The following is a 9896-nucleotide window of genomic DNA, read 5'->3' on the forward strand; positions in this document are numbered from 1 at the left end:
CCCAGGCTGGGGTGCAGTGGCACCATCATAGCTCACTGTAACCTCCAATTCCTAGACTCAAGCAATCCTCCCACCTAAGCCTCCCAAGTAGGTGGTCTACAGGTGCCCACCACCACACCCTGCTAATTTTTACATTTTTTATAGAGACAGGGTCTTGCTATGTTGCCCAGGCTGGTCTTGAACTCCTGGACTCAAGTGATCCTCCTGCCTCCACCTCCCAAAGTGTCAGCATTACAGGTATAAGCCACCATGCCCAGACCGATTATTATTTTAATGGCTACATTTTATTCCATGGAATGATTTGGGCCATCACTGATTTGGTCTGGTCCCTCTTGTTGAACACACAAATTGCATCTGACCTTGTTTACATGTAACTTGGAACACTGTTGAAATCCAGGTACTTCCGATAAAAATTTCCCACACTTATACTAATTTCATTAAGTTCACAGAGGTAGAATTTTTGGGTAATAGAACATTATAATTTTCTCAAATTATCACCTGTTATTCTGATAGGTAGGAAAACTTGTGATAATTTATTTTTCTTTGCTAATTGGCAAGACTAGACATTTTTTGTATATGTATTGAGCAATTGTTTTTCTTCTTTTGTGAGTACCTGTTCACTCATGTCCTTTAACTATTTTTCTGTTTAGGGTGTTTATATTTTTCCTCTGGGTTAGTAAAGGGTCCTAATATATTAAAGATATTAACATTCAAGTGTCGCACATGTTAAAATATTTCCCTGATTTTTTTCGTAGTCAGCACACCCATTCTGCAGTTACAAATAAGGAATGAGAAATTTTCCTCATTTGCATTTTTCTCCCTCAAATAATATGTTTTGACATATAGAGATTTTAAACTTTAATTTAGACTATCAAGTATTTATTACATGGTTTTTGCTTTTGTTTATAGTGGTTAATAGCTAGAAAGTTCTTCAGGTTTCTTTTCAAGGTTCATTAGATTTGAAAACATTTTGCTCTTAAACAAGTAATGGAGCCAGGTACAGTGGCTCACTCCTGTAATCCCAGCAGTTTTGCAAAGTCAAGGCAAGTGGATCACTTGAGATGAGGAGTTCAAGACCAGCCTGGCCAACGTGGTGAAATGCCATCTCTACCAAAAATACAAAAATTTGCCAGGCCTAATGGTGCATGCCAGTAATTCCAGCTATTCAGGAGGCTGAAGCAGGAAAATTGCTTCAATCCAGGAGGCAGAAGTTGCAGTGAGCCGAGATCCTGCCATAGCACTCCAGCCTGAGCAACAGAGCAAGACTCTGTCTCAAAAGAAAATCACAAAAAACAGTAACGTATGTACATGATAAAAACATGTACATGTGTTTATTTTAAAAAGCAAAAGCCTGGTCAACAGCCAAATAGATAAAGAAAATGTGATACATGTACACAATGGAGTACTATTAAGCCATAGAAAAGAATGAGATCCTGCTGTTTCCAGTAACATGGATGGAACTAGAGGACATCAATGTAAAGTGTAATAAACTGACACAGAAAGACAAACACCACATGCTCTCACTTATTTGAGGGATCTAAAAATCAAAAAAATGGAGCTCATGGATATACAGAGTAGAAGGATGGTGACCAGAGACTGGGAAGGGGAGTTGGGGGGGTGGGTTGGGGAAAGTTGGGATGGTTAATGAGTGAAAAATAATAGAATGAAGAAAGCCTAGTATTTGCTGGCACAACAGGGTGACTATAGTCAATAATAATGGTACATTTTAAAATAACTAAATAGTATAATTGGACTGTTTGTAACACAAAGGATACATGCTTGAGAGGCTGGATGCCACATTCTGCTGACGTGGCTGTTACGCATTGCATGCCGGTGTCAAAACATCTTGTGTATTCCGTAAATATATACACCTACTATGTGTCCACAAAATTTAAAAATTAAAAAGAAAAGCAAAAGGCTCTCTTCCACCTGTCTCTATCTCAGTTCCTCTCTCTGGAGCTCATGGCAGTTGCTGATTCCTTGAACACTTATCATCTCCCTAGCGATGGGCTCTACATACACATGTGTGTGCATGTGCTTTTCAGAACACAATCCGTAATATGTTACACGCTGTTGTGCATCTTGGATTTTCTTCCTAGCACTCCATTCCAGCTGCCGTGGCCTCCTTGCTGGCCCTGACCCCGAGTCTTGCCCATGCTGTTTCCTCTTTGTGGATGGACTTCTCCCCAAGGATCTGCACAGCTCACCCCCTTGGTTCCTCCAGATCTCTACTCCAATGCCACCCTCTCAGGAGGTCCTTCCCTGGGCGACCTCACCACACCCACCCTCACACTCCTCTCTTCCCATCCCTCCTTGATTTATTATTCTACCAGGTACTGACCATGGCCTCACGTAAGACACAGTTCCCTGTGGACTTGTCCATTCTCTGCCTGCCCTGACTAGAGTAGCAGCTCCTTTAGGACAGGGACTGGTCTATTTTGTCCATGTCTTCATTCTTGACTCACAGAGAAGTGCCAGCACCATAGTCCAGTCTAACAAATACTCATTGAGTGAATAAATGAATGACCAAAAAGTGCTTCACACAATTCCTGACCCCAAAGGTGCTCTATAAATGGGAGCTGCAGCTGTGCTGCTGCTGTGTAGGATGAGAACAATGAGGACACCCACCAGGAGGCCTGCAGTGGGATTTAAGTTAAGCCACATGAGTTGAAGGGGTTGTAGAACCATTAAATGCCTCAGGAATGAGTGGCAAGAGCTGTTATGCAAGGCTGTTTTTTTGTTTGTTTGTTTTGTTTTTTGTTTCCTCCAAATTTGCTTTATGTAATTGGGTGGATATAAATTAATAAACAGAAGTTTAAGCAAGATACATGTAACAATTTAACAGAACCTGATAATCTAATTTCTTGCAATTTTTCTCAAATTCATCTTTAAGTCTTTCCATCATGGGGCTCATAAGGAAATTTAGCCAACATATGGATACTACAGTTGAATGTCAAATTTTTACAAAGTACTTAATGACATACTATATTTCTCTATAATGCAGTTATGAAGAATCTTCATGACATTGTTTTGTATGTGGAAAAGTGTTAGAGTCCAATATTCAACTCAAAATAAAATAATAAGAAACACTTCTGATGTTAGGTTGCGACCACTTTTCCTTTTGCTAATGAATGACATTTTTAGCTGTAATATCACTGACATGAATAAGTGACCTTTGAGTACATACGATAAAAAAAACACATTCTAAATGGATAAAACATTACTACTACATCTTTACTAGACCATCTCTATCTCTAACACTTCAGAAGCTTAAAGATTTAAAGTATTCTTACATTAACTGCAAGAAACAAAGGAGAAATTCCTTCTTTTCTGAGATCAAAACTATGAAGTCATGTGGTTATACAAATTCTGCGTTTGTGTGCAAAATATAAAATACAATTACCTTTATTCTCCCTGCTTAGTTCTGTCAGTTAGCTAGCAGGATGTAATAGATTCCTTTCTAAGAAACAGAGACTGAGATGTGTTTTATAGAACTTTAATAACCTCAGTTATAAGGCTGATTGTTAATAAGCTTTTTATTTAGTAGGTTTCTTGACAAGACTTTGTGGGTTGTGTGGACCAGTCCCTGGGTCTCAATATAGCTACCTGCCTGTCCAGAACAACCACATGCACATTGGTTTGTCCCCCACAGGATGCAAAGCTTCCTCTCCGTGTCCTGCCCACCAGCCCAGTCCTCTGCTCTGAATGTAGGTCCAGGAGCCTGCGCTCTCACCATGCCCAGGACTCTGCACTCTGTGCCCAGCCTCTTCCTCCACTGAAGTTACTACTGGTGTCTCAGGGCGCCTTTCAGGGTTATTCTCCAAAATAAACCTGTCTTCGACTGTTGAGCCACTTTGCATGTTTCTTTCCTCTTTCTTTAACTCTTACAGTGAGACCTAGTCTCTACTAAAAATTTTTAAAATTAGCAGGCCCTGTGGCATGTGCCTCAGGAAGCTGAGGTAGGATGATCACTTGAGCCCAGGAGGTTGAGGCTGCAGTGAGCTATGATGGTGCCACTGGCTGTGATGGTACCACTGCACCCCAGCCTGGATAACAGAGCAAGACCCTGTCTAAAAAAAGGGGGTGGGGGAGGAAGACGAAAAAAATGTAAAAAATAATAATAATAAATAAAATGTTTAAAAAGGGGAGAAAGAGTAATAAATTGGGAAAATGTGACAAGGACAATCAAAAGGGCTTGGACTAGGTAGTTAATTGAGTACAGAACTAATTAGGAAGATAAGGGTTAGCTTAACAATGTTTGCACAGATTTCTCTGGGCTTCAACTTCCCATTCCTGATGATGACAATGTGAGCTTCCTTCCAGTATAAAGAGGACATCTTGCATATGGGGGTTTTATCTCCTGTTTTCAAAAAGAAAAGGGGGAGGGTCAGAGCACCATTCTTTCTTCCTCTTTTTTTCTTTTTAATACCTTTAGCTCACAATAATCCTTATGCCAAAGTGGCATATTTTGGGGTGGCCTGTTCCGAACTCCATCATTGTCATGTTTGATAATGGCTGCTACCGCCAAGCTACAGCAGTCTTCTGCATCCCTCTCCCCTGAGAGTTTGATGACCAAGGCCTCCTCTATTCTGGAAACCTTAGCAATGCACTGCTCGGTTCTATCATCTCTGTAACATGCCATCTGCCTTCACACAAGCCACAGACACGAGGTCACACTTCCCTAGAGACACCCTAGCCATCCTGTGTTAAACAGCTAGTGATTCTAGGAAGGAGGGGAGGGGGGAGACACTACTTCCTGTGAATCAGGATGAAATCAACTTTCATCAAACCCAGACAAAATAGGACCAGGAAGCCCCAAGGGAGAGGAAGCTCATGCTTACAAGTCTGAGATAAGAACTGTTTCCAATAAGCCCCTAGAAACATTTCCTATCTCTCCTGCTTTGATACAGCTTATCACTAAGCATTCTTTACAACTCCTGTACTTTAGATAAGATGGTCTCAGATGAACACTTGCTCAGTAAGTGCATCTCCACCGGTGCAGTGACAGCTCTCTAACTTTGAATCTTCAGAACCAATGAACTCTGTTTCTAAGCCGTTTATGTAAATTGCTTCTTTGCCAATAAATGCTCTCCTTTCCCTTTCCCTCTCCGAATGCACTGGTGGCTTGTCCTTTCCTGTATTCCAGATTATCATTCTGATTTCTACTCCCAAGTAAACCCAGCATATTTGGAGATGATTTTCTCTAGTGTCTTTTTTTAGGACACTTGTATAGTTGGTTGTTCTCATTGCATGGAGACTGTACTTGCTCATTCCTTCTCAGATGTAGATTCAACTTCACATTTTATGACACCTCCTGACATCACATCATATCTGCTGGAGAGGTACCTTTTCTCCTGATGATCTCCAACCTCACTCCCTGTAGTTTCTGTCTTGTGATCACAGATGGGCCTTTGAGAAAAGATGGGTCAAATATTGGCATGTGCAGAAGTTTTGTTTGATGCATTTGTCTGACAAACAGTCTTTGTCATTAACTATCTTCTTTTTTACATTTTAATTCTTCTTATTATTATTTTGTGAGATGCAGTGTTGCTCCTGTTGTGCAGGCTGGAGTGCAGTGGTACGAGCTCCCCTAGTGCAACTTCCACCTCCCAGGTTCAAGAGATTCTTCTTCAGCCTCCTAAGTAGCTTGAATTACCGGCATGCGCCACCATGTCCAGCTAATTTTTGTATTTTTAGTAGAGATGGGATTTTGCCATGTTGGCAAGGCTGGTCTCGAACTTCTGACATCAGGTAATTCACCCGCCTTGGCCTCCTAAAGTATTGGGATTACAGGTGTGAGCCACCACACCTGGCCTGTCATTGACTATCTTCTGATGGCACAGCAAATCCTTCCTTTTAGTCTTAACCCAGACTTATCTTATGTTCAGAAAATACAAATTTCCATGCCCCACAGGATTCGTCTTTTCTAAATTGATAAATGGCTGGTCTTTTAATCAAATGAACATACATTGCTGCCTTCCATGGGACACAAGTGCTACAGAAAAAACATTATGTGTATCTGTTTATGTTATGCTTTTTATGTGTATCTTTTGTTTTTGCCACAATTTTACAATAAGCCTTTAAAACATTTCACTGTACCAAACCATATTATATCTGTTAAACAGAAACTGTTGTAATCACAGCATCTCGGGGCCAAAGTGGCCCTAAAAGGATCCTGTGCTCTGATTTTAGACAAAGGACTGAGATTGAGGAACTCAAATGATTTGCTACTAAGTGCAGAATCCCATACACTGTCAGAGGGAAGTCACCACAGTCTCAGAAGCAGGACAAAGGACAGATGAAGAATGAGATTAAGAATGAGAGCAGGCAGATGTCAGGTCATCATTGGAGGTACGGAAATAGTGGGACCAGCCTGCGTACCTCGCAGGGCTATTGTGAAGGTTCAGGGAATTGACAGTTGGGAAAGAGTGAATATAAAGTACCCTGTAAACCAGGCCTTCCTCGCTATTTAGAAGGAAGAATGTTCAGGAGTTCCTTGCGAATGGCTATTCATCTAATTTTTAACCTCTGGGGATGTGCCATGCTTGAAATAGGACATGGCGTTTTCCAGCAGAAGCTCGGTCCTGCTGACAGTTGATGCATTAGGTCCCTGTGGAAGAGAACATGCTGTTCCCCATCACAAGCTAAAACCCGATGGGCTGCTTGAAGAGGGCCTTTGGAAGCCCAGCTTTGAGATGAAGTTTTCCTAATGGATATTGTTCCTGTTGATAATTTCTCACAGAGCCTATGCAGCCAAATAAGAACAGTCATGGCACATTTTTCTACTGTGCCTGAGGCTCACACCTTCCATCTGCTGAAGTGCTGTTTCTGAGAATTTGAGCCACAGCCTCTGTGGGAGGAGGGGTTATCTTGCCCCACCTAAGGATGATGGACTCTGATGGATGTCACCCATCGTGTGAGCTGCTTGGCACCACATCTTTGACTACAGTCACACTCTCCCATCTGTGGGTCAGCCCTACAAGCCCCAAAGAAAATCTCAAGGTCCATGGAGTCACACAGCCCTTGGGGTGATTCTATGGCAGGGTTGCCATTCATTCCTAGAGCTTTTTGTATGTTGTTTGTTTTTGGAGATAGATTCTTGCTCTGTTCCCCAGGGTGGAGTGCAGTGGTGCGGTCTCAGCTCACTGCAACCTCAGCTTCCTGGGCACAAGCGATTCTTGTGCCTCAGCTTCACAAGTAGCTGGGACTACAGGTGTGCACCATCACATGTGGCTAATTTTTGGAGTTTTGTAGAGACGGGGTTTCACCATGTCACCCACGTGGGTCTCCAACTCCTAATCTCAAGTGATCTGCCTGCCTTGGCCTTCCAAAATGCTGGGATTACAGGCATGAGCCACCGTGCCCCGCCACAATTACCGGTATTAAAAGAACCTTAGACAAATTCAATTTGACAGCGTTTAATTGAGCAAATAACCATTTGTGGGAATCAGGCAGCCTCCAGGCAAAAATAGTTTCAGAGAGACTCCTGAACTGTCTCATAGCTGAAGCTTTATGGCCAGAAAAAGGAAAGTGACATACAGAAAGTAGAAGTGAGGTACAGAAATAGATGGATTGGTGATGGCGTGGTGTTCGGCTTATTCGAGCCCAGTTTGAACAGCTGGCCACCTGTGAGTGGCTGAAGTCTGGCTGCTGTGATTGACCAAGACTCAGCTACTTGGTCTGAGAGCAGGTCACAGTCTGTTTACATGTCCAGTTAGCTTACAGTTCACTATGTACCGAGAAACCTTTAGGGTGAATTTAAACTATGTAAGGAGAAGGCTTTAGGCTAAACTTGATTTAATACCAGGATCGGCAGGGGCTCCCTCACCAGTCTCCAGGCTAACGGCTTATCTCCCATCCACTTCCTCTCCCATCCTGCTCTAGATCCTTTCCAGACCATGATCTCTTCCCTTAAATCTCTCACCCAACTGCCTACTTTATATCCAGAACATAATCTTACTTCATATCTGCAGAGACCAGAGGTGAAAACTGCACCCCTAGCCCCACCCTGCACATTGCCCTTGGCTGGCTCCTGTTCTTTCCATTCTTCCTCTGGGTCCCTTTCTCACCCCAAACATGCAAAACAAATCCCATTCCACCCATCTGCCCCCATTCTTTCCAAGGGACTCCCTCCATGAAAGCCAGCCTCCCCATGACAAGTAGGCATGAAGGGACAGAAGGAAAAGTGCTCAGTGTTCGAGGAATGCGCAGTTCCCAGCCTGGCAAAAGCCAGCCTCCCTGAGGTCCACTTACACTCCAGCAGTTTTAGTTTGTAGAGCTTGATCTTTGCAATATCCTGTGGCAGGAATCATTTGTGTATGCGTCAGGATTCTGTTCTGTTGGAAACTGAATGAAAATGAGCATGGGCAAAAAGAAACGTTTTCAGCTCAGGTGTTAAGTCCAGAAGTGGATCAGCTTCTGGATCGAGGGGCTCAGTCCAGGAAAGGCATTATGAGAGTTTTCACTGTGCAGAAACCAGAAAGACGAACTCTGCCTCCATCCACAGATTCCTTTCTGCCTAATCTCTTGCTTCTAAAATACAATAAGAGAAATTCTTCATGCCAAAAGATGCAGCAGAGGGTCTTTTTACATCAACAGAAATGCTGTAGGGTGAACCCCCTACGTGGGGTGAGGGTGGCAGTGGGATAGAGATCCTGGAGATCCAGGCAAAGAACTGACTTGGAAAAGGAAGCCACCAATAGAACAGTGAGAACAAACACTGTAAATACTGCGAGCCACAGCTACTCTGGATAAGGTGTCACAGGAGTGCACTGGAATGCATTGAGGCTGACAAGCTGGGGACCAGGAAGACTGCTGGTAAATAATCTTTCTTATTTTCTGTAAGGAACTTGGAAAGCTTATCCAGAGAGGTGTGAAAACAGCAGAGAAAGCACTGGAACAAAGAAACCAAGCCAAAGCAAACATGTTCAGGATTAGTCACTGAGAAACGTAAGAAACCAAAACCAAGTTTTGTCCCAGAGAAAAGGGAGACTCAAATATCCCCTTGGAGGTCTGGAAGCTTCTTGTGTGTCAAGTGGATTCAAGGGTATTTGGTCAAGGATCATGTGTTTATGAAGCAGGAGCGGCCACAAACCAACCTCTCAAACACAGAACAGGGAAGGAAGTGGTGATTTATTCAGCTGGGAGCTGCAGCAGGTGAAAATACCTTAACAGCCGAGCTCCTCGACAAAGAAAATCCTTGCCCTTTTAAAGCCTTACAATTCTAGAAATTACATGTGAAGGGGTCTTGATCCGTGAAGTAGGCATGGGGTATGTGACTAGGTAGGGGTTTGATCGTGTTTAAACAAAAACAATGCCTTCCAGAAAGATTCCTCCATACCATGCCTGTGATCTACAGGAGTGGGATTGAGGGTGGTGCCCAGTCTGCCAGCCTTTATTTATCCTATTGAAATGCAATGTAGAAGTCTGTGGGGAAGGGCTCTTAGAAGCTTAAGAGGATTAAGGGTCTGCTTCCTCATTTACAGCTTAGAGCAACTGTGCACAGAACCAGAAACCGCCTGCCTCCCATACTTTCAATGGGTTGTCCCAGAGACCGCTCCCTTATGTGAAGCTGAAGCTTGTCTTGTGTTGAATGTAACACAGTCACAAGAAGGCTCTGGTGACAAGGCGCTTGTTTTTTCTTCCTGGAAGTGGTATTCCTTTTTTTTTTTTTTTTTTAGCCACAAATCACAGAAGTGCTATTCAAAGTGTTGAACAGCCAGTATGGCTCAACCACTCACCCTTCAGTACAGCCACTAAGGCAGGAACGGTCATGAGAAACAGACCTCTCAGGCACTGAACTAGAGAGGAAGGGGTGATTTATTCGGCGGGGAACAAGGCAGCATAGCTGCCTAATAGCCGAGCTCCTGTAACAAAGAGAAGCCCTGCCTTTATAT

The 9896-nt window shown here is 43.0% G+C and overlaps 1 long non-coding RNA gene across 1 annotated transcript; it reads right to left on the reverse strand.

Moving 5' to 3' along the window:
- Positions 1-4134: 4134 nt before the first annotated feature.
- Positions 4135-8451, reverse strand: LOC108286709. The gene is made up of 3 exons (XR_001818035.2): positions 8254-8451; positions 5347-5409; positions 4135-4360 (listed from the first exon to the last, which is right to left on the reverse strand). It is a non-coding gene; the product is annotated as an uncharacterized LOC108286709 (long non-coding RNA).
- Between the last annotated feature and the right edge of the window lie 1445 nt (positions 8452-9896).

This window comes from Cebus imitator, unplaced genomic scaffold, assembly GCF_001604975.1.
Source record: "Cebus imitator isolate Cc_AM_T3 unplaced genomic scaffold, Cebus_imitator-1.0 Scaffold326, whole genome shotgun sequence".
NCBI classification, from domain to species: Eukaryota; Metazoa; Chordata; class Mammalia; order Primates; family Cebidae; genus Cebus; species Cebus imitator.